The sequence below is a fragment of the Sinohyriopsis cumingii genome, chromosome 7 (assembly GCF_028554795.1).
Source record: "Sinohyriopsis cumingii isolate HCF-2022 chromosome 7, ASM2855479v2, whole genome shotgun sequence".
NCBI lineage: Eukaryota > Metazoa > Mollusca > Bivalvia > Unionida > Unionidae > Sinohyriopsis > Sinohyriopsis cumingii.
This window is the reverse complement of record NC_142967.1, coordinates 59,427,803-59,447,477: the sequence shown is the minus strand read 5'-3', so window position 1 is coordinate 59,447,477 and position 19,675 is coordinate 59,427,803. Positions and strand designations below refer to the sequence as shown.

At 36.0% G+C, this 19,675-nt stretch overlaps 1 long non-coding RNA gene and 1 pseudogene across 2 annotated transcripts; one reads left to right on the top strand and one right to left on the bottom strand.

Annotated features, from left to right (window-relative positions):
- The first annotated feature begins 21 nt into the window (after positions 1–21).
- Positions 22–3,261, top strand: LOC149795343 (uncharacterized). The gene is made up of 2 exons (XR_016422314.1): positions 22–146; positions 2,322–3,261. It is a non-coding gene; the product is annotated as an uncharacterized LOC149795343 (long non-coding RNA).
- Positions 3,262–6,672: 3,411 nt separating this feature from the next.
- Positions 6,673–13,650, bottom strand: LOC149795342 (uncharacterized; annotated as a pseudogene). The gene is made up of 2 exons (XR_016422312.1): positions 10,005–13,650; positions 6,673–7,840 (listed from the first exon to the last, which is right to left on the bottom strand). The product of XR_016422312.1 is annotated as an uncharacterized LOC149795342 (transcript).
- Between the last annotated feature and the right edge of the window lie 6,025 nt (positions 13,651–19,675).

The following is a 19,675-nucleotide window of genomic DNA, read 5'->3' as shown; positions in this document are numbered from 1 at the left end:
ATTTAACACCGGAACTGCTCCAATGATCAACGGAAATTATTCGTTTTTCAAAAACACACGTGAACGTTTCTAACAAAGAAAATGAACTGATTGAAATTGCAATCAAGACATGCATGAGATTGACCTTAGCAAGGCAACACTGCAAGGTAAAGGACCAAAGTGTTTGGCACTATTTTCTTAGACTCTTAACATGCATACGTGTCCGCCACGCTATCCGCGTAGAAATAATATTAAAAATTGGATAGTAAATCGCTGGAGCTGAGATGTGCACGTCGCGACAACTGTGAAGAATGTATAAATAGTGAACAAAATACACTGCGGCGTCCATTGAGCGTATCAAGTTTGTTCAACTAAGGAGCTATTGTCTGGGAATAAATGTGTTTCAAGACAGTATCATTTCATTAAAATACGAATAGTTGCAGGGTCGTAGAGAGCGAACATGGGCTTTGGTGTAGGAAACACCCGGGCCTCTCCCACAGGGGCTCATATCGTTGCTTACAATTTATCTGTCATACATATACTATATAATAACTACTATATAGTTATTATATAGTACAAGTACGACAGGTAAATTCTAAGCAATTATACGAGACCCAGTGGCCTCTCCTAGCTCTTGTTGAAACAAAAAAATTCTTTTATAAAATTAAAAAGTGTTGTTCGGCCCGGGTCCCCGTACGCCCCCCCCCCCCCCCTTTATCGGCCCTGTATAGATGAAGCTGTTCGTACCTAAGAAGTTTTGTGGTGGAGGTTGAAGTGAAAATGTGATACTGGTCATGAAGGCCTTCAAAAACGAATATTTCAGTGATGAACGATTACGCATGCCTTTAGATGGCAGTTATTCACTTTATTAGGATCCTCGTACATCCACATTCTTTGGAATGTCATTATTTACACGCCCAAAAAAGTACTTCAATTACGTGGCAGTTTTGGACGAGGTCGACCTAAACGTGTTATCAAAGTCCAAATGAAGGACGTTGTCAATATGTCACAACGAAAACAGCGCCTATTCAAAACAAACTCGTGCTTCCCTGTTATTTGTCATCGATCTGACACTCGTTTTTTTTTTTTTTAAACCCAGTTTAGTACTCGAGTCAAAACGTACATATGAACGCCGAAACGTACCCGTGTCTAAACGTACTCCTCGTGAGTCAAAACGTTACCTTGCCAAAATTTAACCGATTTCTGCAATTAATTACAACATAAATTATAACATTCTTTGCAATTTACTACCAAATTAAGAAAAAGAACATTGTATTATCACAGACGTAAAATTAATCATTATAATTTGGCCAATTAGGTGTTGACCAAATGATCTCTGCAGCGGATCAGTTTGAACCGTCAGTGATAATTTTCTTCTGCATCACTTTTTGTAAAAGAAATGCTAGCGATTTTAAGGGGTAATATAAAATATTTAGCAGTATTAAAATCTACTTATTCCTACAAACATTTACAGTGATCAGCTCATTTGAACTGGAAAAATATGATTACATAATGCAATAATCCACCCAAAACCAAATTAACATTAGGCAACTTTTTGATTTTGAGCTGCGATTACAATGTGTTGTCGTTATCATAACTTTCACTACATTTATTGCTGTGATCTTTGCAGGGATGCTAATTATCATAAAAAGTAAACTAATCGTCCCTCCTAGGACAAGAGTGATAAAGAAAGTTTCGACATAAAATTAAAAATAAAAAGTAAAAATTACAAAATAAACAAATTGGGATGAGCGAGTTTAAAGGAAATTTTCAACATATAAAAGAGGGAAAAACTTGAATGCTGCCGAGAGTTTCAAACTCGTGACCTAGTGTTTGGGGCCCAGGACACAGCAAGAAAGACAAATGTTGGTGTTTGCGGAGGCTTACTAGTGACGTCACTAGCAGAGGTGCACGATCATTCGCCCTGTGATGGTTGGCCAAAAAAAAAAATAAAAAATTTTTTTTTTTTTTAATAGTCATCGTAATTGTAAATAATATATAATAACGCCATACCTGATAGCTGTAGTGCACCCGCGTGTACAAACAGGATTTGAGAAGGGATTTGGGGTGAACTTTTATAGATTTCCAAAGGACTGCAAGCGAAGGTAAAGATGGTGACAGGTTTTAGACCACGATCGTCTGTGTGTAGTTATTTACCGTTGGAAGTGGGAATAAAGATAATTCTTTATAAGTTGTAATGCATTTCAGTGTGTAAACGTTAATCTGTCCATATTTTTTTAGTTGTTTTTGTCATCTTTATTTAATGTGGCATTGTTCTTCTTTGAGTATATATATATATATATATATATATAGTTCTATTTTAAAATGCATTTTATTTCCAGTTTATCTCAGATGACTGCGGGAAACGATTGATAAACATACGCCATGTAGATCCCAGGTAAAGCGAGTGGTGTCACGCTGATATCGTGGTAATAGCGAAAGAAAGAAAGGAAAAACCAGAACAAAATTACTTATACGATGGCATATACTTGTCCTAATGTTGGGAACTTGTTGCACAAAGTGTAAAGCAAAAAATGGATGCGACTTCTATGGCAATCATTCTGCCACCTGTGCTGTCCAACAGGAACGTATCAGAGAGAAAGAAAAATAAAATGCATCTGTAACCACATGGGACGGGGAGAGTAGCGCCGGGATCGCCGTTGAGAATGGGCCGCCAACATAAGCATGAAAGTACATGTAGACCTCAGACTGTTCAAACAACTCCCAGTGTTGCAGTGAAAAGTAATAACTCGTGTACAACAAAGTTTTGCGAATGCCACCAGGAAACAATAACAGACCATATTTCACCTGTTGACTCTTATTTGCTACCATAGGTTCGATCTTTCATTTCCTGACAAATACGGTAATCATGTGATCTAATTCTTGTATAAAATCATTGGACATTATCAGACGACAAACTGGTTAACTGCTTGTTACAATGATGGTGATTTTAAGAAGATATTCTTTATAGATTCGGTTCGAGAACATGGAGGTGCGACCATTATTTGGAAACAGTTATATAATTATGGGTGTATGTTTCAAATAATGTAATCGTCAGCAATCCCAACATTTTCCAAAATAAAGTGGTGAGACAGAGTATATATAAGTAAACGATAGATGGCTGTATGCAAAAAAAAATGCTGAAAATCCAAATACCAAGATACCAAAGAACCCACCATATCATGGAACCTACCATACATTCAGAAATTAGAGAATATAAAAAATGTATACACTAATAACATTTTTATAGCTGATTAAATTCCTTTCTTATAGGCAAACCTTCTGCTGAACCTGACCACTCAGACTCTTTTATTTGCCCAGTATTTTTTATTTTACATCGGTGCATAGAATCACACAACAATAGTCCGTCAATCACTTGATATTTTGTTTTGGCGCCATCACCCACCCCCACCCTCAAAAAAGCTTAAATATTGGGTGATGCTCCTTAAATTGTAGGACTAACCACAACAAGTGAGTTGTTATGAAAGGATTTCAAGACGTAGGTTGGCCATAGCCCCCATTGCAAGTGGGAATGAAAACCTGAGGTGATGACAGAGATATAGTTGCCAATGCCCTTTTTGACCTAGGGTCTTACCTGCCTAAATTTCAACAAATAGGTATGTACATACTGAAAACCTTGATTTTCATGTTGTGTTTTGTTTTGGATTATACTATGAAAATGGTCAGTCAGTTGCTGTTTTGTAAGATGAAAACTAACATTCAGTTTGATGACTAAATAAATTACATTGGATATATACATTGACATCAATTACTGACAATGTCAAAATAACTTTTTTCTTTTAATTTTTAAAGAACAGATCCATTGCCAGATCCAGTTGAAGAGAAGTTGGAGAATCTGAAGCATGCAAATCTCCAAGAATAGTATCAACTGTTAAAGGAAAAATCAACACCGCATTAGAAACTTTGAAAGAATATGAGAGGAATGTAATACAGCAGTTTGAGCATATGATCATGCTTATTGCAGAATTCTAGTTCACAATCATTTAGTGCAAGTTAGAAATGTAGACTAGTCAAAGTGAGTGTTGAAGATAAACAATTTTTCAGTATATTTTGTGTTTGTATTTTGGTTCTGATCCATATGGATTTTGCAAATTTCTGACAAAAATTTGGACCAGCTGCAGAACCAGCTAAGTAAAAGTAAATTTATCTTTTTCTTATGTGCTGTAATTCTGGCATGTAATATATAGATTACACTTTATATGCCCAATGATGCTTTTTTGCCACTTATAATAGCAATAATTACACTTATACCTGTCACAGTATCTATGTCATTGGCTTCTGAATCAAAACAGTAACTTAAAACAGGAACAAAGAAAGTAGACATTCAAATAAAAACTCTGGTGACTGTACAATGTGTTCTTTGATGGGGCTCCCATCATTCTGGGCCCAGGAGACCAGTTATCTTTAGTAATGATGAAACTTGGGCTTAACTTGACCTGCAAAGACCTTGCAATATGATTTGGTATTTGTCCAACTATGGTATCAAAAATTCTTTCACATTGTGTTCCTTTAATGGCAAGGAAATTGTGTTTCCTCATTAAATGGCCATCGAAAGGAACAGGATAAAAGAACATGCCTAAATCATTCAGGCGAATATACAAACAGTACAGGGTGATTATTGACTGCAGTGAAATATTCATAAAAGACCATCAAACCTAAACGCATGTGCCAAAACTTAGTCCAACTATAAGCACCATAATACTCAAAAAATTTTATTTGGTGTTACACCATATTGTGTAGTAAGTTTCTTGTCTAAATGCTGGGGTGGAAGGGTTTCAGATAAGAAAATCACAGGAAAATCAGGATTCTATGATAAACTTTAATATGACAATCTTGTCCTGGCAGTCAGGGAATTCTTAATATCAGAGGAATTAGACATACACAGGGCATCTTGTTCTTCCTTGTTATTCATATTTAATTTGTATTATCTGTTAGGTTTTTTTCTCCAACATTAGATGTTATTTTTCATTGTATTTTGGTGACCTTGTCCAAAATCAAGTTCATCATGTTCCTGATTAAAGGCACTGAAGTTGTTTTTATTTTATTAAACAAGTAATAACATAGCTAATATTTTTATAAGATTGGGTTTAAAATTCAGATCATTATCATTATAGGTACACATTTTTATTAGGGTCTGGGTCATGGTTATAATATTGAAATTCCCCCATAAAAATACCAAACATACCTTATGTTTTACCACATTCTATCTTATAATTTTAGTAACAGATTCTTCTAGAAATTAACTTTTGTCCTACATCCAGGGCCAACAGGGGTGGGGTGGGGTGGGCAACCAGTGATATATCCCCAGGCCCATTAGGGGGCCTGGGCTGAACAACGCTTTTTAATTTTATGAAAGATATTTTTTTTTGTCAACAAGGACTAGGATAGGCTAGGGTGTTTCTTACCCCAGGGCCTGTGATCACTCTCTACGGCCCTGCCTACATCCTGGCTTTTCCTTTGGTTCTTTGTTTTTTTTTTATATAATCTTGTTTATCTAGAAATTATTCATTCATGTTGTAAGATCTTGAGGCAGAATCATTTATATTATTTGTATTATTGTTATGGCGATAGAACTTGTTGCATTGTTTGGGATTCAGTTTGCAATACTGTAAATTCTTTTTAAATTTTCACTTTGTATTTTAGAGAAATAAATTAAATGCTGAATTTTACAAAACTTGTTGGGGGCCCGGAGTGGACAAGTGGTCTAGAGCGCTCTCCGTTATGGATCACTGCCATCTCACCTCTATCTGCGTAGGTTCGAGTCTAGGATTCGGCCAATGTGGGTATGTGAGAAAGCTTGTCAGTAGCTTCTCATGGGTCGGTGGTTCTTTCCGAGGTTTTCCCGGGTTCTTCCTCCACCATTAATACTGGCCGCCATGTATAGCCTATCATGTGCTGAAAAATGGCGTTAAACCCTACAACAACAACAACAAAACTTGTTGGTTTAGGCTCTTTTCTATTACTAAGTTAAAGACCATAGAGTCATAATATCCTTCACTTGCAAAAGGGAAGAAGTAGTATTCACAAAGAGAAGTTGAGTTTGCAAGGCAACTATCCAGGTCTAGAAATCATGCGGAAAGGCACCATCCATTTAGTATGTACGCATGGAGGGGGAGTAACCCAAATGCATATGCTCGTGTATGGGGTGGGGGGCTACTAATAATGTATGTACGCATAGGAAACGGGGGTGTGGGGTGTGAAACTTCGATAATAATTTGTCTAATACGTAACCTGTTCAACTGGGTTCAGTCGGCATTAGAATTTTAGTGGACACTAGACAAACTGTTTAAACTTACACATCTTATTTCTTTGCTGCAGCCAGACATTCAACGTCGGTGGACTATCTGTTTTATTAAACATGTTAATATTATTAATCCTTTATGGTTTCTGCATGGATTAAATATAAGCCATTATATAGAATTGGGGGGGGGGTGCATCAAGCATATGTACACTGGTAGGGGTGTGTGTAAAAAAGTATGCATGTGTACAGGGAGGGGGAGGGGTCAAGCTTTGTCAGATTTTTGTGTAAGTACTAAATGGATGGCCTCAAAGAGCCATTGGATGAATAAAAAGATTCTAAATTTTAAATCACACTATGCCAATCTCTGATAAAACATGCAGATGACAAACTAGAAATATGTGGGGCTCTGACAAACCTAATGCCAAAATCAGATGGTCAGATGAGTTCGTGTGAACCGAAATAACATTTTCAGCAGCAGACAATTTTTAAAAAAATCTCCACACATTTATATGCTTTTATTCCTATAACAAATACAAGATTTTTGTATCGAACAAGTATTATTTTAATTCCATCCATTTATGAATTTGTACTTGGAAGAAAATAATATAACACTTTATTGGGATTTTTTACATTCAGATTGAATTTTAATTTAATCTGAGAAAGTCTGACAAATGTCTTACAAATTGTGTTAATTATTTTCCTTGTTTGGATTAATTTTTTTGCCAAGAATTTCTGGTAAAACATGATCATATGCAAAATTTGATGCATTTTGTTACAATGTCTTGGCAAACTCTGGATCACAATGAACTGTCTGATAAAATTTCCCAAATTCTAATTCCAGCAGGTGTGGCAGCAAAAACCAGAAAACAGTTTCAACAACAGTCCACTATCTCGCATTTGAAATTTTTCATACTTCTTTGATGCATCCAAAAAATACTTAAGTTTTTTGCACTTATTTCAAACCTTATGCGATATGAAACACTTTCAGTAGATGATAGATCTGTATTGTCATACTTTATAATTTTTACCCCAGTCTTATTTGGATCATTTGATACCCTCATGTTCTTTATATCATGAGCTGCCGTAGCTGTGATTCAACCAACTCATTGCTGTCTCCAAGGTGCACATTCTGTTTGAGAGTGAGTCATCTTTTCTAAAGATTTTGCCTGTCTGGTTGTTACCACAAAATCTTTTTATTAATTCCTGGCAATACCTTCCAATTTTGACAGGGACAAGTTACCAGCCTTATTCACTATCGTCAACATCATTGGCATTTCTTCATCATCTTAGGTGTATCTGTATCAGAATTGTCCTTGGTCAGGATACCTGCATTGGGACACACTTGCTTAAGCTGCATTAATGCTGCATCCTCATCAAATTCATCATATGGATGCATTTTTTTCATCTCTTGAGCATTGCAACAGGCTTGGGTCTGTTAAAAGTTATGTTTCTCATTGGCTCAGCTGTGACCTTCTCATGATAATATCTATTCCACACACAGGCAGCACTTCTTTGGGAGGGATGATACAGTTCCAGTTTTATAGCAACCTCCATCTTGAATAATACTGCTGCATAATGTGGCTACAAGCTTCACCAACACTGAAATCCAAAAAGTTAAATTTTAAACCATAAATGGCAACAAACACTTAACTCACCTTGCAAACTTTGATTAAGATAAGATAGTGTATTGACTTTCATCCAACAAAAGGCAACACAGTTACTAATTATCTAACATAAAGTATTAAATAGACATGCAAGTAGAATGATCGTGAGCTCATGTCTGAGTCTTGAAAATGTTTCCAAGGTTTTGTTTTCTTTGTATGTATGTTTCCAGTTTCCAGATTTTATCAGTTTGATAATGTTGAAGGTCCTGGTCCACTAAAGTAGCCATTTGAAGTTCTTCAGTGGTCATAGCTTTGGGTACAGCATTAATGGATATGAATTGAACATAAGCATTTATCTGCAACTTCAGAATGTTTACAGCATTCAGTTTCAGCCTTGTGATGTCGTGAAATGTGATCTTTTGCATTTGTTTTAAATGGCTTGTGAACTACTTTGAAACTGTATGCTTGTAATCTCAATCGCCATCTCTCGATTTCTTGCAGGGGGTCGTGATTTTGGATTGTTGAAAATGACTTCCAGGGGCTTGCGGTCACTGATTAGTTAAATATATGACAGAACAGCTGGTACAGATGACAGTGTTCACAGCTCCAGACTATTGTTATTGCTTCATGTTTCATCTGTGAATACTGCTTTTACACATGTGAAAGTGCTCTACTGGCATAGGCAGTAACCTTTACATTCTGAGTTAATAGTGCACCTAGACCAAGAGGACTTGCTTCTACAATTAATCATGTTTCTTTATTAGAATCAAAATACATGTACACTATTATTGCATCACTTGCTAAATCTTGTTTGAGTTTTACAAACAGTTTCTCATGTCTTTAAGTCCATTCCCATGGTTGATTTTGCTTGATTATGGCTCGAAGAAGCTCATTGATTGTTAAATAATTTGGGATAAATTGTCCCCTGCATTAGCCTTGGTACCGTTACAATGCAGTAATTCTGAATTACATCCTGAGTTACATCAGGTATCATGTATCCTTAAAACAGTGAGAACAGTTACAGCTAAGTGATGCATGAGAGGTAGCAGAACATACAACTGTTACATATCTGTCCTAGCAGAAGAGGGCTTCCATTCGTTAGTGCAATTGCGAGCAATACATAACAGGCTTTAACTCATTTAGCAGCTTTAAACGGATATCACTGTAAAACATTGACATGGATGACAAGCTAGAAACAGATGAGCGTTACAGTGGTGATGAAAAGTCTGACTTAGAAGAAACTTAGACTTGATAGCAACTCAGACTGAGAAAAATATATACCTTCAAATCGATCTGAAATTTAGAACTTTGGACAGATGAATTTAAGAAGGTGTGTTTGGAATTGGATGTGCTGAATGTAAAAGATAAGAATTTCACTGCACGACCTGGCTAAATTGGAAGATGCCAATTATCCTGTGACTCGTATAGTTGAGAGGGCTGTAAGATGTGATAGTGCGCCTCGAGGAGAGATTAGCTGAGGATATATTTATTCTATACCATTTCTTAGCTGGAGTTAACAACTTATCTGAAGTGAAAAGCCTTGCGTCGAGACAGAAGCCAAGCACGGGTATGCTTGATAGAAGTACATGTGTGAGCCAAGCATCTAAACGAAAAGGATCTAACAAACAGTCACAATGATCTTAAACAGAAACAGAACAGGTGACAAAGTTCTTGGAACAGAATTAGTACCATCTCTATCAAATGATAAAAATGACAGTTCAATAGTAGCAGAGAACTTATACAAGATAATAGACCTAAAACATTTTATACAAAGCAGTATTCAACAAACGAAAGATGACATTAGAAATGATTTGAAAACCGAGCTTGACAAGATATATAAAGAACTGCACAGTAGAGATGTTAACTCGACTAGACTAATCGGAATTAGAAAGATGCAAAGAGGAAGAGAAGAAGTTATCCAAAGACAACCTGGCCTTGAGAATATCAGGTAGAAGAATAACTGGCTGGACGGTATAAAGGCTCACCAACTGTTTCTACACCAGTTGCTCGGAGATAAAGTATGTAATAAAGATAAAGAAAATGTAATAATAAAATGCACAGCACAGACTCAAACATTACTAGCTAATATAGTGCGTATGGGCAGACCTTCAGTTGAAGCACAAATGGCAAATATGGCGAATGCGATAAATGCTATTGACCTTGATTGTACCAAATGGTGGAGTCATTTATCAGACCAAACGGAATATACAGCCAAGAACAAAGGTGGTCGTTTGAAATCCACTGGCTCAAGGGAAGTAGTGGCGCTGACTCTGTCCACCATACCCAATACTGCAAATGAAGAACCTACATTAATTAAAGATAATGGTGTATGTGGTTATCACCACAATCAGAACGAGTACATACAAGAAACAATGACAGGGAGAGAAGGTAACCATCTGCAAACAATTCAGGCACCTCATCGAAGTACATGGATAAAGGAAACAAAACAGTCGATGTCATCACAACCAACAGAAACTGCATACCACAAAAATGTGTGAGGAACTCTTATGAACATCGGGTTCTAATGTCAAGGATACCAGTTGCAGAACTAGAGAAGAGATGAGAATTTGCATAAAAAACACGCTAAAATAAAAAGGGTAGAAGTAATACACTCTCAGATCTTAAAGCATTGGCGGGTAAGAGGAGGAAAGGACACATTTACTGCTTTAGTCATGGTACATGAGTTAGACTTTGAGAAGGTGTTAGAGAAAGGTTTATGGCCAAATTTTGGATGGGCAAGAGAATGGTATGACGATTATGGTGATAAGGACACCAAGCAGCACTTGCTAAACTAAATAAAGGAGCAGTAAGTCTCATATATATATATTATGGTCAATTATTTTATAGTCATTGCAATACTTGTGTTGAAAATCTTTTTTTTAAGTCAACCAATGTCTAGTCGTACATTTCGTCTGATGACATGGAACGTAAAAGGAGTCATGTATGGGTCACCTTACTTGTACTCTTGCTAAATGAGGTAGATATTGCAGTGCTAATACTGAGCACTGGCTTCTCTCGGAGCAGCTCAGTTTCCTAAAAAATATACATCCAGATTTAAATCTTTCTCATGCTGTGACAATAGGCTAACAGCAAATTTTGAAGAAAGGCTAAGGCATACAGGGTTCGGGGGAATAGCAATGCTGTATAGGAAGTCACTCTGCGTTAATCCCATGTTGAGCATTGGCAGCAATAGAGTTTTAGAGGTAGAGGTAAAATGTAGCAATAGACTTAACTATTTTATATTCAGGGCACTTTTGCCATCAACTAATTTTCCTATTGAAAGTTACTCCAAAACAATCAAAGAACTGAAGGATCAGTTTGATATATTCTGTAAAGAAAGCATTGCCATACTCACTGAAGACTTCAGTGGCCAGTTAAGTTCACTGTTTAGTTCCAAAACAAACTGTCTAACATCAAACGCTAGAGGCGCTTTTCAAAGAAAAGTTTCTGAGCGATAGGCATTTAGTATCTGTTAACAGTCAATCCATTTGTGAAGGGCCTGATTTTACTTTTTTCTCAACTGATGGCAATCTAAATCTCTGACAGACCATATACTATTGCAAAAAGGTAAATTCATCTTAGTGGTTAAGGCCGAAATAATAGATGATCATCCTTTGAACATTTCACATCATCATCCTGAGTTTTTCAGACCTTTTGTACATAATACAACAATGGCTGATGAGCATATAATTCATTCCATAAATTGGAAGAAAGCCTCGGCAGAACAAATAAATAGGTATAAGGAAGCAACAGTGAATTTTTAGCCCAACTGCATAAGGTAGAACTAGTGACAAATGCCGATATTGAAATTATTATTCAAGACACGGTAAAGATTTTACATGACGTAGCTTCTAGGTTTCTTCCCATAAAGAGGTTTTGCCCATATGCTAATCCCTATTTGAAACTACTAAATGTAAAAAAGTCTCACATGGAAATGCGAATGAAACGTAGGGTATGGATTTCTAATGGTAGGCCAAGAGGCTGGGAATATATGTCATACATGAACTATAAGAAAGCGAAGAAACTGTTTGCAAAAGAACTATTGAAAGCTAAAGAAATGTCTGATAGAGAAGAGCTCAGTGAGCTTGAAAAGGCTGCAGAGCTCGATATTTCCACTTTCTATAAGTTTATACGGAATAAAAGACAAACGTGATTACACTCACAAAAGTGAATCAAACAGAAAAATTGTACGTGACCACAACTCTATTATAGAGTTAAGGGCAAATCATTTTTCCAATTTGTCACTACCTGACTATACTTATCTGTACGATGAGAATCATTACCAGATGGTCTTAGCAGAGGTTAGAAAACAAAGTATCGAAATCTATTTCCACTTTGATGAAGTTATTGATAAAAATCCCACCAGAGAAGAAATCAGTAGTGCAATTAGTTCTCTCAATAAAGATAAGGCATGTGGTCACGATGGTATTGAAGCTGAGCATTTACTGTTTGCTGACACTCCAAGCAGTGTACAGTTACTTGAAATTATATTCACAAAAGTGTATGAGGCCGAGAAGTACCAGTGCCACTTTAAACAAGGTTTGGTATACTAATATTTATAGGATGGGGAAAGAAAAAAATTAGATATGAATAATTACTGTGATAAAACTATAGTTCCAGTGCTTCAGAAAGTCCTAGGACAAATTATATATAATAAACTACTTATATTTTCTAAGCAGATTTCTTTTCCAAATCCATTGCAACAGGGTTTTAGAAATAATTGCTGTAGTATCACTGCATTGTTCTGTATTAAAGAATCTATATGCTACTATATGGATAAAGATACTCCTGTCTATGATACATTCCTTGATAATGCTAAAGCTTTCAACACAGTTTGGCACAACGGGTTATTCTACAAGTTGTACAGACTTGGCATCAAAGGAAAGACCAGGCGCATCATGTAAGAATCATTTGAGAGAGTAACGAGTTCTATTTGGGCAAGCTGTCCAAACGCTTGGATATTAAGCAGGGCATAGGACAGGGCCATATCTTGTCTGCCTGGTTCTTTCTTGTAATGATACATGATTTGATCACGGAATTAGATCACATTTTGCGAGGTCTAAAACTTGCCGATCTCCACCTGCCTTGCGTCTTATTAGCAGATGACACAACTGTAATGTCTTACTCGCATCATTCAATGCAACAGCTGCTTGATACAATTTCTAACTATGTGAAAAGGTGGAGATTAAAATATAACGCAGATAAAAGTTGCGCCATCTTGTTTACTAACAAAAGAATGACTGGTATCCCTTCTTTTCTGTTCGACAATCTCCAATTCTGGTAGTCAAAAGTAAGACGTATGCTGGTATACCTCTAAAATACAACTCAGAACCAACCAACACGATAAAAGAAGCATGTGATAAAGGCAAACACTTCTCTTTATTTTATTGGTATCAGAGACAGAGGAATGAACCCATTAACAAGTCTGAAAATTTGGAAAAGAATTATTCTACCCTTGGTCCTATATGGATGTGAACTATGGTCGGGTATCACAAACTCCAATATAGAAGAACTTGAGTTAGGTCAGAGATACGCAGCACAACGTATGCAAGCTTTCGATAAATATTCACCTCCAGTCTGGTAGTGCATAGTACCTGAGGACTCTGGTCAATGGAAGCATACATAGATAGGACAAAATTGTTCTTTTTTAACCGACTGTGTAAGGGCGAAACGTCATCCTTATTAAACCGATAGTGAAGGGAGAAATGGAGCAGAAAAATAAGACAATATTTTTGTCTCTGAAAACACCTTTGTTTTGATGACAGACAAGATACTAGGGATAATTTCAGCAGGATCCAGACAACATGTAGAGGTATGTTTCAATGTTATGATATTTAAAACAATGGATTTAGTATTTTCTTTTGATAGTTATATTAATCAGAGTTTTTAAAAAATCTTTATATAAAGTAACTTTCAAAAATAAAATTGAAATCAAACTGATGTAAATTACTTTCTTTTAAATGTGGTTGAATGTTTTATATTAGATTTCCAAGTCTTATTTAGAGAGCAGATGTGATTATAAATATCAGTAACGTATGTAGAATGTATTGACTTTAAGTTTAAAACTCGGTGATTAAAATCAATAATGCCCTTGTAGATTGCAGTAACAAGTATGCGGCCATGGAATTTTATGTATGAAATTGTTGTATCGTGACAGTAGTACCACGATAAGAGGCCAGCGTAGACATGATTCCACTAACTTGTTTCACTTTAGTCTTACTTTTATTTCACAACCCATTTCTGTATGATAGTAACTTGCCTATCATTTCAGCTTCTTGATCCATTAAATTTCTCAGTTCTCTATATGTAATATTTGAAGAATACTACTTGGACATGTACTGAATAATTTTTTATAAACATCCTTTACTTAGTACAAAGGATCAGTGTCAACCTACTTGATGAATTCCAAATGTAAACTAATTATTAATCTTTCCGTATACAAATGAATGCTGATGATTATTCACCACTAGTCTGGATAAGAGTTTTAAATTTCTGTCTAAATATTATTAGTGCCTAATATTTATCCCAGTTACATGTTTCCATATGCTGATGTAAAGTTTAAAGCGGTTTACAAATTCATATACTGGGTCTTTGACACTGTTTTGTCTTTGTTGCTAAGACTTAACCACCTAAATGGCAGGTATGAATAATACATCCATTTATCACAGTCTTGCTAAGACTAAAGCAACTAAATGGCAGACATGAGTAATATATATATATATATATATATATATATATATATATATATATATATATATATATATATATATATATATATATTAATCGCGTTCATGTTTGTTGATGTCTTAATTGTTAGCTCGTGTAGTGCAAGGCGGAGAAATGTTCAAGAACACACGCACATTTGTTAATGTGGACCAAATCACTTGATGCTGATTGGAAAATATAGTTCTTGTTTATATCATAGGAACGGAAACACCTTGGCTGTCCAAGTTTCGTCTGCAAAAATCTCAACCGAATGCTGAACATACTTCTCTAAAATTATAAATTTGGGCGTGCTGACACCATACATCAGGGATAACAGTGCCACACCCACCCACCCCCGTGTATGTTTGGATTTGTGCTAGATGATTTGCAGTTTGACCTTACAAAGTAGGGCTGTTCCCAGTCAGACCGTTTACTTTCCACACACTTCATATAATACCACGTGGTTTGGAAACTGAATGCATTGTTCCATTCGGTTCTTCAGACCATTTTATTCAGTGCCAAATCATTTGGAATCTAAATTCATCATTTCATTTGCTGGATTAAATAATTTCAGTTTAGGATACATCATTTTATCTAATACCATGTCATTTGGAAACAGATTTCATCATTCCATTTAGCAGCAGAGAGGGTGAGCAGACCACTTGTTTTGAAGTCCATTTATGAAAAATAAAACCTCATATGAAAAAATATAAGCGTAATACCAAAAACAAAAAAAAGAAGAAAAAAAATCCCTCTAACCCAAACCGAGAGTTTCTCTAATTGGGTTAGCTCATTTTTGTTACTTAATCTTTGCCGTTTGTGTTTTTAAAAATTTTAATATGTGTTTTTGTTTACCCGTCGGACACTCATTTTTGGTCGCACCTTCTTTGCTGCTGTAATGTGTGAGTAATTAAATCATTATTATGTCAATAATGGAATCTCATACAACTAGATTAGCTCGAGAGCTATTAGGAGGCAATTACGAAATCTATCCCTGATCGTGATGCTGTCAAGCAGCAACCTCAAGCACGTCAGGAGTCTCGGGTGGAATTTGCAGAAGGTACAGAACAATTATTTAAACCGGTTAAGAAGACTAGCGAAGGAGTTACAGAGGCCACCAAAGGTCTTCTTCCCACGTTAGAGCAAACTGCTAAAGCAACTGGAAAATTAGCAAAAAGAACTAAGAAAACAAAAATGATTTTAAGAGAACTTCCAGGTAAAATAGCTGCTGCTCAACCAATGCAAGAAGATACTTGAGGGTATTTACCAAGCTGGTGCTGAAATAGGTGATATAAAAGATCGTATACCAGACCCAGAATCAGAACCAGAACAAGCAAGAGAAAGAACCGCGCTGATCGACAAATTTACCTAAAATAGTAATACTGATATCAGGAACGCCAAAATCATAAGATATTTAACTGAGTACTGTGAAAAGTTATGATGCTAGAATGATAAAATAAATCGTGAAGATTGGTACAAATGGATATCTCGCATACACTACAGGGTTAATCAGGCTCGAAACGATGATACAAGATATTCTTATGTGACTTATTTAGGCTCGAATAAACAGTAACACAAGAAAGAGTGAAAACAACAAGCTTTGGAAAAAATACAATATTTCTCTGGAAATATTCTGTAAAAATGAAAAAATATGAACTTACGGTTTTATAGAATCAAATCTAAAATAATCCAATACAATTTTAGTAGTCCTAATACCAAAATGTTCTACTGATTTCACGTTCGAATCCCGACGAAGAATCCAAGATGGAAGACGATGACATATGCTTCAATCCGTAGTGTTAGTCTACAGTTCCTTGTAGAAACAAGAATTATCATTCCGGTTTCTGATAGCTGAATAATTTTTTTTTAAAAACTGCTTGTTCCACAATATTACATGAACACGTATTTTCCAGAAAAATAACGGAATTAATCCTTTTGAATCCAAGTAATTTGAAATAACTCCAAACCAAGCAATTTCAAACTAACTCCAAACAGCACAACATACAACTAACAGTTTAACAGCCAAGCTTTTACTGAGATTAATTCTCTAAAACATGGGTTATATGGTCTTTCTAAAACGTAAGCAAGGGGTCAAATGATCGTCTTCTGGAATGTTATATTAGCAAGTATTAAAGATCATGTTTATCCAGTGTGACCTGACGAAAAATCAATCATTTTAAATTAAAAAAAATTGTTTACATCTTAAAGACAAAGTCCCATCATGACCTTGGAAATAACTAATTTTAAAATAAAATAGAACTTGTTTACGAAGGTTGCTACAAATTTTGAAACAAGGTCAGGATTTAGATCAACGCTTGGTGTTTATAAACTAACAGTCAAGGTCAAACTATTTTCTGAAAAAGTATCTCTAGCGAATAAATTTACATTACAATATCATGTAATGAAAAATATTTTTTTTTAAAAAAAAGCTGACAAACAATTAAATTGTTGTTGTGAGGTTTAACGCCATTTTTCAGCACAAGATAGGCTATACATGGCGGCCAGTATTAATGGTGGAGGAAGAACCCGGGAAAACCTTGGAAAGAACCACCGACCCACGAGAAGCTACTGGCAAGCTTTCTCACATACCCACATTGGCTGAATCCGAGACTCGAACCGGCGCAGACAGATGAGATGGCAGTGATTCGTAACAGCGCTTTAGACCACTCGGGGTCCCACAATTAAATTGAAATAAATATATATTAAATCAGATATAATTAAATCAAATATACATAATATATTGAGTTCATCATTGAGATAATATCTTGCACAATTACAAGAACAATTACAACCACAGCCAGTATTGCAACAACGACAAGAACAACAAATAAAACAACGACAACAAAAACCAACCACAGCAACCAGTCCAAACAACAAGTGAGGAAGAAGAAGAATGGCAGGATGCAAGTTCTACCCCTGGCGCCACTGGTAGTGGTATTGGTTCAGGTACCAGAAGGAGTGGTCTTATTATTCCATGTCCCAATAATATCCTTGCCGATGTTGAACAATTAGAAATTCTGACTGGCTGAAAATGAGCCGGTAATATTTCCCCAGAAATCGTTAATGAATCAGCTGATATTTGTCAAAGATTTACAGGAGGTATCATGGATATTAATGTTTATCGTTCTCTCACTGATGAAATCGTTGACGATATCACAGTGATTGAGGGTATACAATTAGATCAGTGACAAGAAAAGATATATATAATGCTCAACGTGGACCTGTATTGGTCAGGGTGATAAAATTCACGATTACCAACATACAAAGTTACCTACGGAGACGGACCCTGATGTTGTTCAGAGTTTATTGAGAAGGATAGCCTCAAAAGCAATGCCGATTGCAAGAGAATGATCAATTGAAAGCTATTGACGTTGTTCGTGATGAAGGTGTTGGTGATGTTGCTAATAATGTTATATCTGCAATCAAGGATAGACTAGCACGATTAATACGACGAAAACCTCAGCCAGTAAAAATTACTCAGCACTGAAGTTATGCCTGTAAATGTTAGCAAAATAATAAATCGAGCTGCATTTCAAAAACTAGCAGAGTTGGCTGATGTACAAATATCAGAAAAAGATATAAATACAGGTTTGATAGCAGGAAGTGATCTTCGTGTTAGACGATAGTAATGATAATAAAATGTTTAAACGTATATCTGATCCATCATCTGACATGGATGCGCCAGTACTCAAAGATTAATCTGTGCGCGATTATCAATAATATTCTTATGACGCACGAGAGCCAAATCAGCGTGGATGAATCGAACTTCAAGTTCAGGGTACAAGTAGATATTTCTTACCTGCTGACGCGTTTATTTAAGTAGAAGGTGAAATTCTGAAAATAGATACTGAATATGGAGATAATGTTAGAGTTGGTTTTGTTTATAATGGCATTATAGCGTTATTCAACCTGTCTTATACATGCTTGAGGGAAGAAATATTGAAATATGTGAGAACGACATCGACGCTGCCACGACGATATTGGGTATAGCAAGATATTCAGATGATTGTTCAAGATCAGATGGTCCGTCAATGATGTTTGTCAAGGATAATTTTGATCAACCTGACAACAGACAGTACGATATAAGATGACAAAGAAAAATGTGGAAAATATGATTTTTAACTTTAATCCAGAATTCAGCTTAGGATTCTCAGCACATCGATTAATGCTGAAAGATGGTCGTAAAAGATGCGCAATTCCACTGTTGTCACAGGATGAAGCCGGGTTGGGACTGGATTAGGGAAGACACCAAAAGCAACTGCGTTTACAAGATATTTATGAACGCAATTTAAATATAAACAAATCTGACACCATTATAAACAAAAAGATAAGGAAAATTATAAAGTTCCTAACATGGAACTATCATCAACGAGAGAAAAACTCTTAACAAAATAAAAGTGATCTACACACCAGTATAAAGAGTCTTGAATGTATCGTTCAAATAACGATTTAGAAAAGAATGTAATTATGAGTGTATCGTTCAAATAACGATTTAGAAAAGCAGGTAAATTTTAACGTATCGTTCATAAAACGATACTGAAAAGCAATGTAAATTACGAACCTATCGATCGTTCATATAACGACATGAATGAATGAAATTATGAACCTATCGATCGTTCATATAACGACATAATAGGAATGAATGAAATTACGAACCTATCGATCGTTCACATAACGATATAACAATAGGAATGAATGAAATTATGAAATGCAATTGCGGAAATAACATGGAACACTAACTATCGTGGCGCCCATTTGACGACCAAGATGTTAACTCCGGTTCCACGCGCTCTAGTAAATGGCCAGAGAAGCACCCACGCATGGTCCGCACCTCTCAGTCTGCTGAAGGATCCCTCACATCACAGACCCGATGGTCGCGAAGACCCGGTCCCTTGCATCGAGAAAACCAGTCCACTCTTCCGATCCAACGTCACCAAAACACAGCGTATACGTCACACGAAACCCCACAGAGTTCTGTGATTCCACATCAAACGATGTACAAGGCATGGCAGGCATGTATAAAGCAGCTCTACAGCTGGTGACTCCACATCAAACCATATACAAGGCATGGCATTTAGGCAGCTAAAATGATAACTAAACCGTGTAGTACATATGACACGGTTAA